Below are 14,644 nucleotides of genomic sequence, written 5' to 3'. Positions count from 1 at the left end.
TCTTCCTTGTCAGACGAGTGACTTGACATAGGTTGGAGATGGACGCGTAACACTAATGAGCTTGTCGGCGTTCCTCCTTCTTGACTTGATTGTCTTGATGCGAGGAACGTGCAGACCACACCAGTAAGCTTACATGCTCTCGTTACAAGTTGTATATGTTGACCCGTTTGGGCCGGTTGCCTTGCGCATGATGATGTTGACCATGTTTGGTTAACGTGTCGTGTGTCGAGGTGGTCGGTCTTGGTAGTAGGATGTCTTGTGCATGGCGTGTTGACCTCGTCGGTCGATGTGTCGTGTACGAGATGACCTACTTGCCCGTCGGTTGTCCAAGTTGTATGATGTGTTGACTTAGTCGACGTGTCATGTGCTTGGATGATTGGCGTACGGGTCATGTATGGTGTACTTCCTTCGGTTGAAGGGATGTACTAGTACATACTTGTATTAATTGTTTATTTCACGATCTGGTCTTTTGATTGGATCGTGAAAAAACGCTAAGTCCAAGAATCCTGAACTCGAGAGGAAAGCGCTGATGGCAACCTTTTTGACAGGACGTCCCTAGAAAACGGCTTTTTCCTTTTCGGCATTAAGTGGCATGTTTAACGTGGCTAGAACATCAATTATCCTGCAAATGGCACTCAAGCTTGGCAAAAGTCTCGAAACACTCCTATCTTGACGCACCTGCAACCGCAACACGATGCAAAACAAATTGCACGAGCTACTGATACTTGTACCATGCACGGTACACGGTTCCGAAAATTACGCCTGAAAGTATGCAATTTGGTGCTACCCTAGGGAACTTGTATGGGGAAGCCTACCTACGCGTGTCGCACGTTGCAAGTTGCATGGTCGTCGATCAGAGGCATGCAAAAGCACCTATCTAGGGGAATTACTCTACGTTCTAGTAGCTAGTGCGATTTTCCGGTCCAGCACGGCAGTACGCCTGCATGCATACAATCCATGTACCAACCATGTACCTAGGCGTTGGTCAGTAGCTTTTGGCGCCACATGGAGAAAGTATTCGAGTTCAGATTTCTGGGACTTAGCGTATTTTTCAAAACTATTAATGGAAATTAAACTATAAATGGGTCTCAAGCTAGGCGTTGGTCAGTAGCTTTTGGCGCCACATGGAGGAAGTATTCGAGTTCAGATTTCTGGGACTTAGCGTATTTTTCAAAACTATTAATTTAAATTAAACTATAAATGGGTCTCAAGCTAGGCGTTGGTCAGTAGCTTTTGGCGCAACATGGAGGAAGTATTCGAGTTCAGATTTCTGGGACTTAGCGTATTTTTCAAAACTATTAATGGAAATTAAACTATAAATGGGTCTCAAGCTAGGCGTTGGTCAGTAGCTTTTGGCGCAACATGGAGGAAGTATTCGAGTTCAGATTTCTGGGACTTAGCGTATTTTTCAAAACTATTAATGGAAATTAAACTATAAATGGGTCACAAGCTAGGCGTTGGTCAGTAGCTTTTGGCGCCACATGGAGGAAGTATTCGAGTTCAGATTTCTGGGACTTAGCGTATTTTTCAAAACTATTAATGGAAATTAAACTATAAATGGGTCTCAAGCTAGGCGTTGGTCAGTAGCTTTTGGCGCAACATGGAGGAAGTATTCGAGTTCAGATTTCTGGGACTTAGCGTATTTTTCAATCATATTAAACCGAATCAAACATAAAATGATGAAACCTACACGACGTTCCTAGGTTATGGACGAAAAGTGACGATTAGTGCCGGTCAGGATAGCCGTGCACCAAAATTGTGTACCGATCAGGGAAAGTACAACACGGAGGGCGCAGCCCGAGCGTACGCGTTCATGGATGTCCATGTTGGTACAAGTTGCCGGTCAGGATAGCCGTGCACCAAAATTGTGTACCGATCAGGGAAAGTACAACACGGAGGGCGCAGCCCGAGCGTACGCGTTCATGGATGTCCATGTTGGTACAAGTTGCCGGTCAGGATAGCCGTGCACCAAAATTGTGTACCGATCAGGGAAAGTACAACACGGAGGGCGCAGCCCGAGCGTACGCGTTCATGGATGTCCATGTTGGTACAAGTTGCCGGTCAGGATAGCCGTGCACCAAAATTGTGTACCGATCAGGGAAAGTACAACACGGAGGGCGCAGCCCGAGCGTACGCGTTCATGGATGTCCATGTTGGTACAAGTTGCCGGTCAGGATAGCCGTGCACCAAAATTGTGTACCGATCAGGGAAAGTACACTACGTTCCTATGACTTGGGTGAAAAGTGTTGATAAAGTGCCGGATAGGATAGACGGTGGCTTATCGTACACATCACAAACAAAAACCCCTTAGTGAGCAGTAGCAAGTGTCGATGGAACAAAGCGAAGGCAATACAAACTGATCAAGTACAATAAAGAACGCTACGTACTAGGACTTCTGTCCAAGAATGGTGTCCGCGACGGGAGGGCAATGGTCGAGCAAGCAGGTTTCCCTAGTAAACCTTGTATGGTAAACATACCCAAGCGTGTCCGTATGCACGCAACGATAGTCACGAACGGGCACATACCTAGGGAAAGTACTCTACGTACTAGGACTTCTGTCCAAGAATGGTGTCCGCGACGGGAGGGCAATGGTCGAGCAAGCAGGTTTCCCTAGTAAACCTTGTATGGTAAACATACCCAAGCGTGTCCGTATGCACGCAACGATAGTCACGAACGGGCACATACCTAGGGAAAGTACTCTACGTACTAGGACTTCTGTCCAAGAATGGTGTCCGCGACGGGAGGGCAATGGTCGAGCAAGCAGGTTTCCCTAGTAAACCTTGTATGGTAAACATACCCAAGCGTGTCCGTATGCACGCAACGATAGTCACGAACGGGCACATACCTAGGGAAAGTACTCTACGTACTAGGACTTCTGTCCAAGAATGGTGTCCGCGACGGGAGGGCAATGGTCGAGCAAGCAGGTTTCCCTAGTAAACCTTGTATGGTAAACATACCCAAGCGTGTCCGTATGCACGCAACGATAGTCACGAACGGGCACATACCTAGGGAAAGTACTCTACGTACTAGGACTTCTGTCCAAGAATGGTGTCCGCGACGGGAGGGCAATGGTCGAGCAAGCAGGTTTCCCTAGTAAACCTTGTATGGTAAACATACCCAAGCGTGTCCGTATGCACGCAACGATAGTCACGAACGGGCACATACCTAGGGAAAGTACTCTACGTACTAGGACTTCTGTCCAAGAATGGTGTCCGCGACGGGAGGGCAATGGTCGAGCAAGCAGGTTTCCCTAGTAAACCTTGTATGGTAAACATACCCAAGCGTGTCCGTATGCACGCAACGATAGTCACGAACGGGCACATACCTAGGGAAAGTACTCTACGTACTAGGACTTCTGTCCAAGAATGGTGTCCGCGACGGGAGGGCAATGGTCGAGCAAGCAGGTTTCCCTAGTAAACCTTGTATGGTAAACATACCCAAGCGTGTCCGTATGCACGCAACGATAGTCACGAACGGGCACATACCTAGGGAAAGTACTCTACGTACTAGGACTTCTGTCCAAGAATGGTGTCCGCGACGGGAGGGCAATGGTCGAGCAAGCAGGTTTCCCTAGTAAACCTTGTATGGTAAACATACCCAAGCGTGTCCGTATGCACGCAACGATAGTCACGAACGGGCACATACCTAGGGAAAGTACTCTACGTACTAGGACTTCTGTCCAAGAATGGTGTCCGCGACGGGAGGGCAATGGTCGAGCAAGCAGGTTTCCCTAGTAAACCTTGTATGGTAAACATACCCAAGCGTGTCCGTATGCACGCAACGATAGTCACGAACGGGCACATACCTAGGGAAAGTACTCTACGTACTAGGACTTCTGTCCAAGAATGGTGTCCGCGACGGGAGGGCAATGGTCGAGCAAGCAGGTTTCCCTAGTAAACCTTGTATGGTAAACATACCCAAGCGTGTCCGTATGCACGCAACGATAGTCACGAACGGGCACATACCTAGGGAAAGTACTCTACGTACTAGGACTTCTGTCCAAGAATGGTGTCCGCGACGGTCGGGGAAGCAGGTTGCTTATCATGGCAAACAAGTAAATAGCTACCTTAAGAGAACGAAAGTTACTGTGGATGGAACAAAACGTGTGCCTAGAATTCCTTCCTGGTTTCCCTAGTAAACCTTGTATGGTAAACATACCCAAGCGTGTCCGTATGCACGCAACGATAGTCACGAACGGGCACATACCTAGGGAAAGTACTCTACGTACTAGGACTTCTGTCCAAGAATGGTGTCCGCGACGGGAGGGCAATGGTCGAGCAAGCAGGTTTCCCTAGTAAACCTTGTATGGTAAACATACCCAAGCGTGTCCGTATGCACGCAACGATAGTCACGAACGGGCACATACCTAGGGAAAGTACTCTACGTACTAGGACTTCTGTCCAAGAATGGTGTCCGCGACGGGAGGGCAATGGTCGAGCAAGCAGGTTTCCCTAGTAAACCTTGTATGGTAAACATACCCAAGCGTGTCCGTATGCACGCAACGATAGTCACGAACGGGCACATACCTAGGGAAAGTACTCTACGTACTAGGACTTCTGTCCAAGAATGGTGTCCGCGACGGGAGGGCAATGGTCGAGCAAGCAGGTTTCCCTAGTAAACCTTGTATGGTAAACATACCCAAGCGTGTCCGTATGCACGCAACGATAGTCACGAACGGGCACATACCTAGGGAAAGTACTCTACGTACTAGGACTTCTGTCCAAGAATGGTGTCCGCGACGGGAGGGCAATGGTCGAGCAAGCAGGTTTCCCTAGTAAACCTTGTATGGTAAACATACCCAAGCGTGTCCGTATGCACGCAACGATAGTCACGAACGGGCACATACCTAGGGAAAGTACTCTACGTACTAGGACTTCTGTCCAAGAATGGTGTCCGCGACGGGAGGGCAATGGTCGAGCAAGCAGGTTTCCCTAGTAAACCTTGTATGGTAAACATACCCAAGCGTGTCCGTATGCACGCAACGATAGTCACGAACGGGCACATACCTAGGGAAAGTACTCTACGTACTAGGACTTCTGTCCAAGAATGGTGTCCGCGACGGGAGGGCAATGGTCGAGCAAGCAGGTTTCCCTAGTAAACCTTGTATGGTAAACATACCCAAGCGTGTCCGTATGCACGCAACGATAGTCACGAACGGGCACATACCTAGGGAAAGTACTCTACGTACTAGGACTTCTGTCCAAGAATGGTGTCCGCGACGGGAGGGCAATGGTCGAGCAAGCAGGTTTCCCTAGTAAACCTTGTATGGTAAACATACCCAAGCGTGTCCGTATGCACGCAACGATAGTCACGAACGGGCACATACCTAGGGAAAGTACTCTACGTACTAGGACTTCTGTCCAAGAATGGTGTCCGCGACGGGAGGGCAATGGTCGAGCAAGCAGGTTTCCCTAGTAAACCTTGTATGGTAAACATACCCAAGCGTGTCCGTATGCACGCAACGATAGTCACGAACGGGCACATACCTAGGGAAAGTACTCTACGTACTAGGACTTCTGTCCAAGAATGGTGTCCGCGACGGGAGGGCAATGGTCGAGCAAGCAGGTTTCCCTAGTAAACCTTGTATGGTAAACATACCCAAGCGTGTCCGTATGCACGCAACGATAGTCACGAACGGGCACATACCTAGGGAAAGTACTCTACGTACTAGGACTTCTGTCCAAGAATGGTGTCCGCGACGGGAGGGCAATGGTCGAGCAAGCAGGTTTCCCTAGTAAACCTTGTATGGTAAACATACCCAAGCGTGTCCGTATGCACGCAACGATAGTCACGAACGGGCACATACCTAGGGAAAGTACTCTACGTACTAGGACTTCTGTCCAAGAATGGTGTCCGCGACGGGAGGGCAATGGTCGAGCAAGCAGGTTTCCCTAGTAAACCTTGTATGGTAAACATACCCAAGCGTGTCCGTATGCACGCAACGATAGTCACGAACGGGCACATACCTAGGGAAAGTACTCTACGTACTAGGACTTCTGTCCAAGAATGGTGTCCGCGACGGGAGGGCAATGGTCGAGCAAGCAGGTTTCCCTAGTAAACCTTGTATGGTAAACATACCCAAGCGTGTCCGTATGCACGCAACGATAGTCACGAACGGGCACATACCTAGGGAAAGTACTCTACGTACTAGGACTTCTGTCCAAGAATGGTGTCCGCGACGGGAGGGCAATGGTCGAGCAAGCAGGTTTCCCTAGTAAACCTTGTATGGTAAACATACCCAAGCGTGTCCGTATGCACGCAACGATAGTCACGAACGGGCACATACCTAGGGAAAGTACTCTACGTACTAGGACTTCTGTCCAAGAATGGTGTCCGCGACGGGAGGGCAATGGTCGAGCAAGCAGGTTTCCCTAGTAAACCTTGTATGGTAAACATACCCAAGCGTGTCCGTATGCACGCAACGATAGTCACGAACGGGCACATACCTAGGGAAAGTACTCTACGTACTAGGACTTCTGTCCAAGAATGGTGTCCGCGACGGGAGGGCAATGGTCGAGCAAGCAGGTTTCCCTAGTAAACCTTGTATGGTAAACATACCCAAGCGTGTCCGTATGCACGCAACGATAGTCACGAACGGGCACATACCTAGGGAAAGTACTCTACGTACTAGGACTTCTGTCCAAGAATGGTGTCCGCGACGGGAGGGCAATGGTCGAGCAAGCAGGTTTCCCTAGTAAACCTTGTATGGTAAACATACCCAAGCGTGTCCGTATGCACGCAACGATAGTCACGAACGGGCACATACCTAGGGAAAGTACTCTACGTACTAGGACTTCTGTCCAAGAATGGTGTCCGCGACGGGAGGGCAATGGTCGAGCAAGCAGGTTTCCCTAGTAAACCTTGTATGGTAAACATACCCAAGCGTGTCCGTATGCACGCAACGATAGTCACGAACGGGCACATACCTAGGGAAAGTACTCTACGTACTAGGACTTCTGTCCAAGAATGGTGTCCGCGACGGGAGGGCAATGGTCGAGCAAGCAGGTTTCCCTAGTAAACCTTGTATGGTAAACATACCCAAGCGTGTCCGTATGCACGCAACGATAGTCACGAACGGGCACATACCTAGGGAAAGTACTCTACGTACTAGGACTTCTGTCCAAGAATGGTGTCCGCGACGGGAGGGCAATGGTCGAGCAAGCAGGTTTCCCTAGTAAACCTTGTATGGTAAACATACCCAAGCGTGTCCGTATGCACGCAACGATAGTCACGAACGGGCACATACCTAGGGAAAGTACTCTACGTACTAGGACTTCTGTCCAAGAATGGTGTCCGCGACGGGAGGGCAATGGTCGAGCAAGCAGGTTTCCCTAGTAAACCTTGTATGGTAAACATACCCAAGCGTGTCCGTATGCACGCAACGATAGTCACGAACGGGCACATACCTAGGGAAAGTACTCTACGTACTAGGACTTCTGTCCAAGAATGGTGTCCGCGACGGGAGGGCAATGGTCGAGCAAGCAGGTTTCCCTAGTAAACCTTGTATGGTAAACATACCCAAGCGTGTCCGTATGCACGCAACGATAGTCACGAACGGGCACATACCTAGGGAAAGTACTCTACGTACTAGGACTTCTGTCCAAGAATGGTGTCCGCGACGGGAGGGCAATGGTCGAGCAAGCAGGTTTCCCTAGTAAACCTTGTATGGTAAACATACCCAAGCGTGTCCGTATGCACGCAACGATAGTCACGAACGGGCACATACCTAGGGAAAGTACTCTACGTACTAGGACTTCTGTCCAAGAATGGTGTCCGCGACGGGAGGGCAATGGTCGAGCAAGCAGGTTTCCCTAGTAAACCTTGTATGGTAAACATACCCAAGCGTGTCCGTATGCACGCAACGATAGTCACGAACGGGCACATACCTAGGGAAAGTACTCTACGTACTAGGACTTCTGTCCAAGAATGGTGTCCGCGACGGGAGGGCAATGGTCGAGCAAGCAGGTTTCCCTAGTAAACCTTGTATGGTAAACATACCCAAGCGTGTCCGTATGCACGCAACGATAGTCACGAACGGGCACATACCTAGGGAAAGTACTCTACGTACTAGGACTTCTGTCCAAGAATGGTGTCCGCGACGGTCGGGGAAGCAGGTTGCTTATCATGGCAAACAAGTTAAATAGCTACCTTAAGAGAACGAAAGTTACTGTGGATGGAACAAAAGTGTGCCTAGAATTCCTTCCAGGTTTCCCTAGTAAACCTTGTATGGTAAACATACCAAGCGTGTCCGTATGCACGCAACGATAGTCACGAACGGGCACATACCTAGGGAAAGTACTCTACGTACTAGGACTTCTGTCCAAGAATGGTGTCCGCGACGGGAGGGCAATGGTCGAGCAAGCAGGTTTCCCTAGTAAACCTTGTATGGTAAACATACCCAAGCGTGTCCGTATGCACGCAACGATAGTCACGAACGGGCACATACCTAGGGAAAGTACTCTACGTACTAGGACTTCTGTCCAAGAATGGTGTCCGCGACGGTCGGGGAAGCAGGTTTCTATCATGGCAAACAAGTTAAATAGCAACCTTAAGAGAACGAAAGTTACTGTGGATGGAACAAAACGTGTGCCGAGAATTCCTGGTTTCCCTAGTAAACCTTGTATGGTAAACATACCCAAGCGTGTCCGTATGCACGCAACGATAGTCACGAACGGGCACATACCTAGGGAAAGTACTCTACGTACTAGGACTTCTGTCCAAGAATGGTGTCCGCGACGGGAGGGCAATGGTCGAGCAAGCAGGTTTCCCTAGTAAACCTTGTATGGTAAACATACCCAAGCGTGTCCGTATGCACGCAACGATAGTCACGAACGGGCACATACCTAGGGAAAGTACTCTACGTACTAGGACTTCTGTCCAAGAATGGTGTCCGCGACGGGAGGGCAATGGTCGAGCAAGCAGGTTTCCCTAGTAAACCTTGTATGGTAAACATACCCAAGCGTGTCCGTATGCACGCAACGATAGTCACGAACGGGCACATACCTAGGGAAAGTACTCTACGTACTAGGACTTCTGTCCAAGAATGGTGTCCGCGACGGGAGGGCAATGGTCGAGCAAGCAGGTTTCCCTAGTAAACCTTGTATGGTAAACATACCCAAGCGTGTCCGTATGCACGCAACGATAGTCACGAACGGGCACATACCTAGGGAAAGTACTCTACGTACTAGGACTTCTGTCCAAGAATGGTGTCCGCGACGGGAGGGCAATGGTCGAGCAAGCAGGTTTCCCTAGTAAACCTTGTATGGTAAACATACCCAAGCGTGTCCGTATGCACGCAACGATAGTCACGAACGGGCACATACCTAGGGAAAGTACTCTACGTACTAGGACTTCTGTCCAAGAATGGTGTCCGCGACGGGAGGGCAATGGTCGAGCAAGCAGGTTTCCCTAGTAAACCTTGTATGGTAAACATACCCAAGCGTGTCCGTATGCACGCAACGATAGTCACGAACGGGCACATACCTAGGGAAAGTACTCTACGTACTAGGACTTCTGTCCAAGAATGGTGTCCGCGACGGGAGGGCAATGGTCGAGCAAGCAGGTTTCCCTAGTAAACCTTGTATGGTAAACATACCCAAGCGTGTCCGTATGCACGCAACGATAGTCACGAACGGGCACATACCTAGGGAAAGTACTCTACGTACTAGGACTTCTGTCCAAGAATGGTGTCCGCGACGGGAGGGCAATGGTCGAGCAAGCAGGTTTCCCTAGTAAACCTTGTATGGTAAACATACCCAAGCGTGTCCGTATGCACGCAACGATAGTCACGAACGGGCACATACCTAGGGAAGTACTCTACGTACTAGGACTTCTGTCCAAGAATGGTGTCCGCGACGGGAGGGCAATGGTCGAGCAAGCAGGTTTCCCTAGTAAACCTTGTATGGTAAACATACCCAAGCGTGTCCGTATGCACGCAACGATAGTCACGAACGGGCACATACCTAGGGAAAGTACTCTACGTACTAGGACTTCTGTCCAAGAATGGTGTCCGCGACGGGAGGGCAATGGTCGAGCAAGCAGGTTTCCCTAGTAAACCTTGTATGGTAAACATACCCAAGCGTGTCCGTATGCACGCAACGATAGTCACGAACGGGCACATACCTAGGGAAAGTACTCTACGTACTAGGACTTCTGTCCAAGAATGGTGTCCGCGACGGGAGGGCAATGGTCGAGCAAGCAGGTTTCCCTAGTAAACCTTGTATGGTAAACATACCCAAGCGTGTCCGTATGCACGCAACGATAGTCACGAACGGGCACATACCTAGGGAAAGTACTCTACGTACTAGGACTTCTGTCCAAGAATGGTGTCCGCGACGGGAGGGCAATGGTCGAGCAAGCAGGTTTCCCTAGTAAACCTTGTATGGTAAACATACCCAAGCGTGTCCGTATGCACGCAACGATAGTCACGAACGGGCACATACCTAGGGAAAGTACTCTACGTACTAGGACTTCTGTCCAAGAATGGTGTCCGCGACGGGAGGGCAATGGTCGAGCAAGCAGGTTTCCCTAGTAAACCTTGTATGGTAAACATACCCAAGCGTGTCCGTATGCACGCAACGATAGTCACGAACGGGCACATACCTAGGGAAAGTACTCTACGTACTAGGACTTCTGTCCAAGAATGGTGTCCGCGACGGGAGGGCAATGGTCGAGCAAGCAGGTTTCCCTAGTAAACCTTGTATGGTAAACATACCCAAGCGTGTCCGTATGCACGCAACGATAGTCACGAACGGGCACATACCTAGGGAAAGTACTCTACGTACTAGGACTTCTGTCCAAGAATGGTGTCCGCGACGGGAGGGCAATGGTCGAGCAAGCAGGTTTCCCTAGTAAACCTTGTATGGTAAACATACCCAAGCGTGTCCGTATGCACGCAACGATAGTCACGAACGGGCACATACCTAGGGAAAGTACTCTACGTACTAGGACTTCTGTCCAAGAATGGTGTCCGCGACGGTCGGGGAAGCAGGTTGCTTATCATGGCAAACAAGTTAAATAGCTACCTTAAGAGAACGAAAGTTACTGTGGATGGAACAAACGTGTGCCTAGAATTCCTTCCTGGTTTCCCTAGTAAACCTTGTATGGTAAACATACCCAAGCGTGTCCGTATGCACGCAACGATAGTCACGAACGGGCACATACCTAGGGAAAGTACTCTACGTACTAGGACTTCTGTCCAAGAATGGTGTCCGCGACGGGAGGGCAATGGTCGAGCAAGCAGGTTTCCCTAGTAAACCTTGTATGGTAAACATACCCAAGCGTGTCCGTATGCACGCAACGATAGTCACGAACGGGCACATACCTAGGGAAAGTACTCTACGTACTAGGACTTCTGTCCAAGAATGGTGTCCGCGACGGGAGGGCAATGGTCGAGCAAGCAGGTTTCCCTAGTAAACCTTGTATGGTAAACATACCCAAGCGTGTCCGTATGCACGCAACGATAGTCACGAACGGGCACATACCTAGGGAAAGTACTCTACGTACTAGGACTTCTGTCCAAGAATGGTGTCCGCGACGGGAGGGCAATGGTCGAGCAAGCAGGTTTCCCTAGTAAACCTTGTATGGTAAACATACCCAAGCGTGTCCGTATGCACGCAACGATAGTCACGAACGGGCACATACCTAGGGAAAGTACTCTACGTACTAGGACTTCTGTCCAAGAATGGTGTCCGCGACGGGAGGGCAATGGTCGAGCAAGCAGGTTTCCCTAGTAAACCTTGTATGGTAAACATACCCAAGCGTGTCCGTATGCACGCAACGATAGTCACGAACGGGCACATACCTAGGGAAAGTACTCTACGTACTAGGACTTCTGTCCAAGAATGGTGTCCGCGACGGGAGGGCAATGGTCGAGCAAGCAGGTTTCCCTAGTAAACCTTGTATGGTAAACATACCCAAGCGTGTCCGTATGCACGCAACGATAGTCACGAACGGGCACATACCTAGGGAAAGTACTCTACGTACTAGGACTTCTGTCCAAGAATGGTGTCCGCGACGGGAGGGCAATGGTCGAGCAAGCAGGTTTCCCTAGTAAACCTTGTATGGTAAACATACCCAAGCGTGTCCGTATGCACGCAACGATAGTCACGAACGGGCACATACCTAGGGAAAGTACTCTACGTACTAGGACTTCTGTCCAAGAATGGTGTCCGCGACGGGAGGGCAATGGTCGAGCAAGCAGGTTTCCCTAGTAAACCTTGTATGGTAAACATACCCAAGCGTGTCCGTATGCACGCAACGATAGTCACGAACGGGCACATACCTAGGGAAAGTACTCTACGTACTAGGACTTCTGTCCAAGAATGGTGTCCGCGACGGGAGGGCAATGGTCGAGCAAGCAGGTTTCCCTAGTAAACCTTGTATGGTAAACATACCCAAGCGTGTCCGTATGCACGCAACGATAGTCACGAACGGGCACATACCTAGGGAAAGTACTCTACGTACTAGGACTTCTGTCCAAGAATGGTGTCCGCGACGGGAGGGCAATGGTCGAGCAAGCAGGTTTCCCTAGTAAACCTTGTATGGTAAACATACCCAAGCGTGTCCGTATGCACGCAACGATAGTCACGAACGGGCACATACCTAGGGAAAGTACTCTACGTACTAGGACTTCTGTCCAAGAATGGTGTCCGCGACGGGTCGGGGAAGCAGGTTGCTTATCATGGCAAACAAGTTAAATACTACCTTAAGAGAACGAAAGTTACTGTGGATGGAACAAAACGTGTGGCCTAGAATTCCTTCCAGGTTTCCCTAGTAAACCTTGTATGGTAAACATACCCAAGCGTGTCCGTATGCACGCAACGATAGTCACGAACGGGCACATACCTAGGGAAAGTACTCTACGTACTAGGACTTCTGTCCAAGAATGGTGTCCGCGACGGGAGGGCAATGGTCGAGCAAGCAGGTTTCCCTAGTAAACCTTGTATGGTAAACATACCCAAGCGTGTCCGTATGCACGCAACGATAGTCACGAACGGGCACATACCTAGGGAAAGTACTCTACGTACTAGGACTTCTGTCCAAGAATGGTGTCCGCGACGGGAGGGCAATGGTCGAGCAAGCAGGTTTCCCTAGTAAACCTTGTATGGTAAACATACCCAAGCGTGTCCGTATGCACGCAACGATAGTCACGAACGGGCACATACCTAGGGAAAGTACTCTACGTACTAGGACTTCTGTCCAAGAATGGTGTCCGCGACGGGAGGGCAATGGTCGAGCAAGCAGGTTTCCCTAGTAAACCTTGTATGGTAAACATACCCAAGCGTGTCCGTATGCACGCAACGATAGTCACGAACGGGCACATACCTAGGGAAAGTACTCTACGTACTAGGACTTCTGTCCAAGAATGGTGTCCGCGACGGGAGGGCAATGGTCGAGCAAGCAGGTTTCCCTAGTAAACCTTGTATGGTAAACATACCCAAGCGTGTCCGTATGCACGCAACGATAGTCACGAACGGGCACATACCTAGGGAAAGTACTCTACGTACTAGGACTTCTGTCCAGAATGGTGTCCGCGACGGGAGGGCAATGGTCGAGCAAGCAGGTTTCCCTAGTAAACCTTGTATGGTAAACATACCCAAGCGTGTCCGTATGCACGCAACGATAGTCACGAACGGGCACATACCTAGGGAAAGTACTCTACGTACTAGGACTTCTGTCCAAGAATGGTGTCCGCGACGGGAGGGCAATGGTCGAGCAAGCAGGTTTCCCTAGTAAACCTTGTATGGTAAACATACCCAAGCGTGTCCGTATGCACGCAACGATAGTCACGAACGGGCACATACCTAGGGAAAGTACTCTACGTACTAGGACTTCTGTCCAAGAATGGTGTCCGCGACGGGAGGGCAATGGTCGAGCAAGCAGGTTTCCCTAGTAAACCTTGTATGGTAAACATACCCAAGCGTGTCCGTATGCACGCAACGATAGTCACGAACGGGCACATACCTAGGGAAAGTACTCTACGTACTAGGACTTCTGTCCAAGAATGGTGTCCGCGACGGGAGGGCAATGGTCGAGCAAGCAGGTTTCCCTAGTAAACCTTGTATGGTAAACATACCCAAGCGTGTCCGTATGCACGCAACGATAGTCACGAACGGGCACATACCTAGGGAAAGTACTCTACGTACTAGGACTTCTGTCCAAGAATGGTGTCCGCGACGGGAGGGCAATGGTCGAGCAAGCAGGTTTCCCTAGTAAACCTTGTATGGTAAACATACCCAAGCGTGTCCGTATGCACGCAACGATAGTCACGAACGGGCACATACCTAGGGAAAGTACTCTACGTACTAGGACTTCTGTCCAAGAATGGTGTCCGCGACGGGAGGGCAATGGTCGAGCAAGCAGGTTTCCCTAGTAAACCTTGTATGGTAAACATACCCAAGCGTGTCCGTATGCACGCAACGATAGTCACGAACGGGCACATACCTAGGGAAAGTACTCTACGTACTAGGACTTCTGTCCAAGAATGGTGTCCGCGACGGGAGGGCAATGGTCGAGCAAGCAGGTTTCCCTAGTAAACCTTGTATGGTAAACATACCCAAGCGTGTCCGTATGCACGCAACGATAGTCACGAACGGGCACATACCTAGGGAAAGTACTCTACGTACTAGGACTTCTGTCCAAG

The sequence above is a fragment of the Anopheles merus genome, unplaced genomic scaffold (genome assembly GCF_017562075.2).
Source record: "Anopheles merus strain MAF unplaced genomic scaffold, AmerM5.1 LNR4000705, whole genome shotgun sequence".
Taxonomy (NCBI): domain Eukaryota; kingdom Metazoa; phylum Arthropoda; class Insecta; order Diptera; family Culicidae; genus Anopheles; species Anopheles merus.
The sequence above is the reverse complement of the archived record's forward strand: the minus strand, read 5'-3'. Positions refer to the sequence as shown.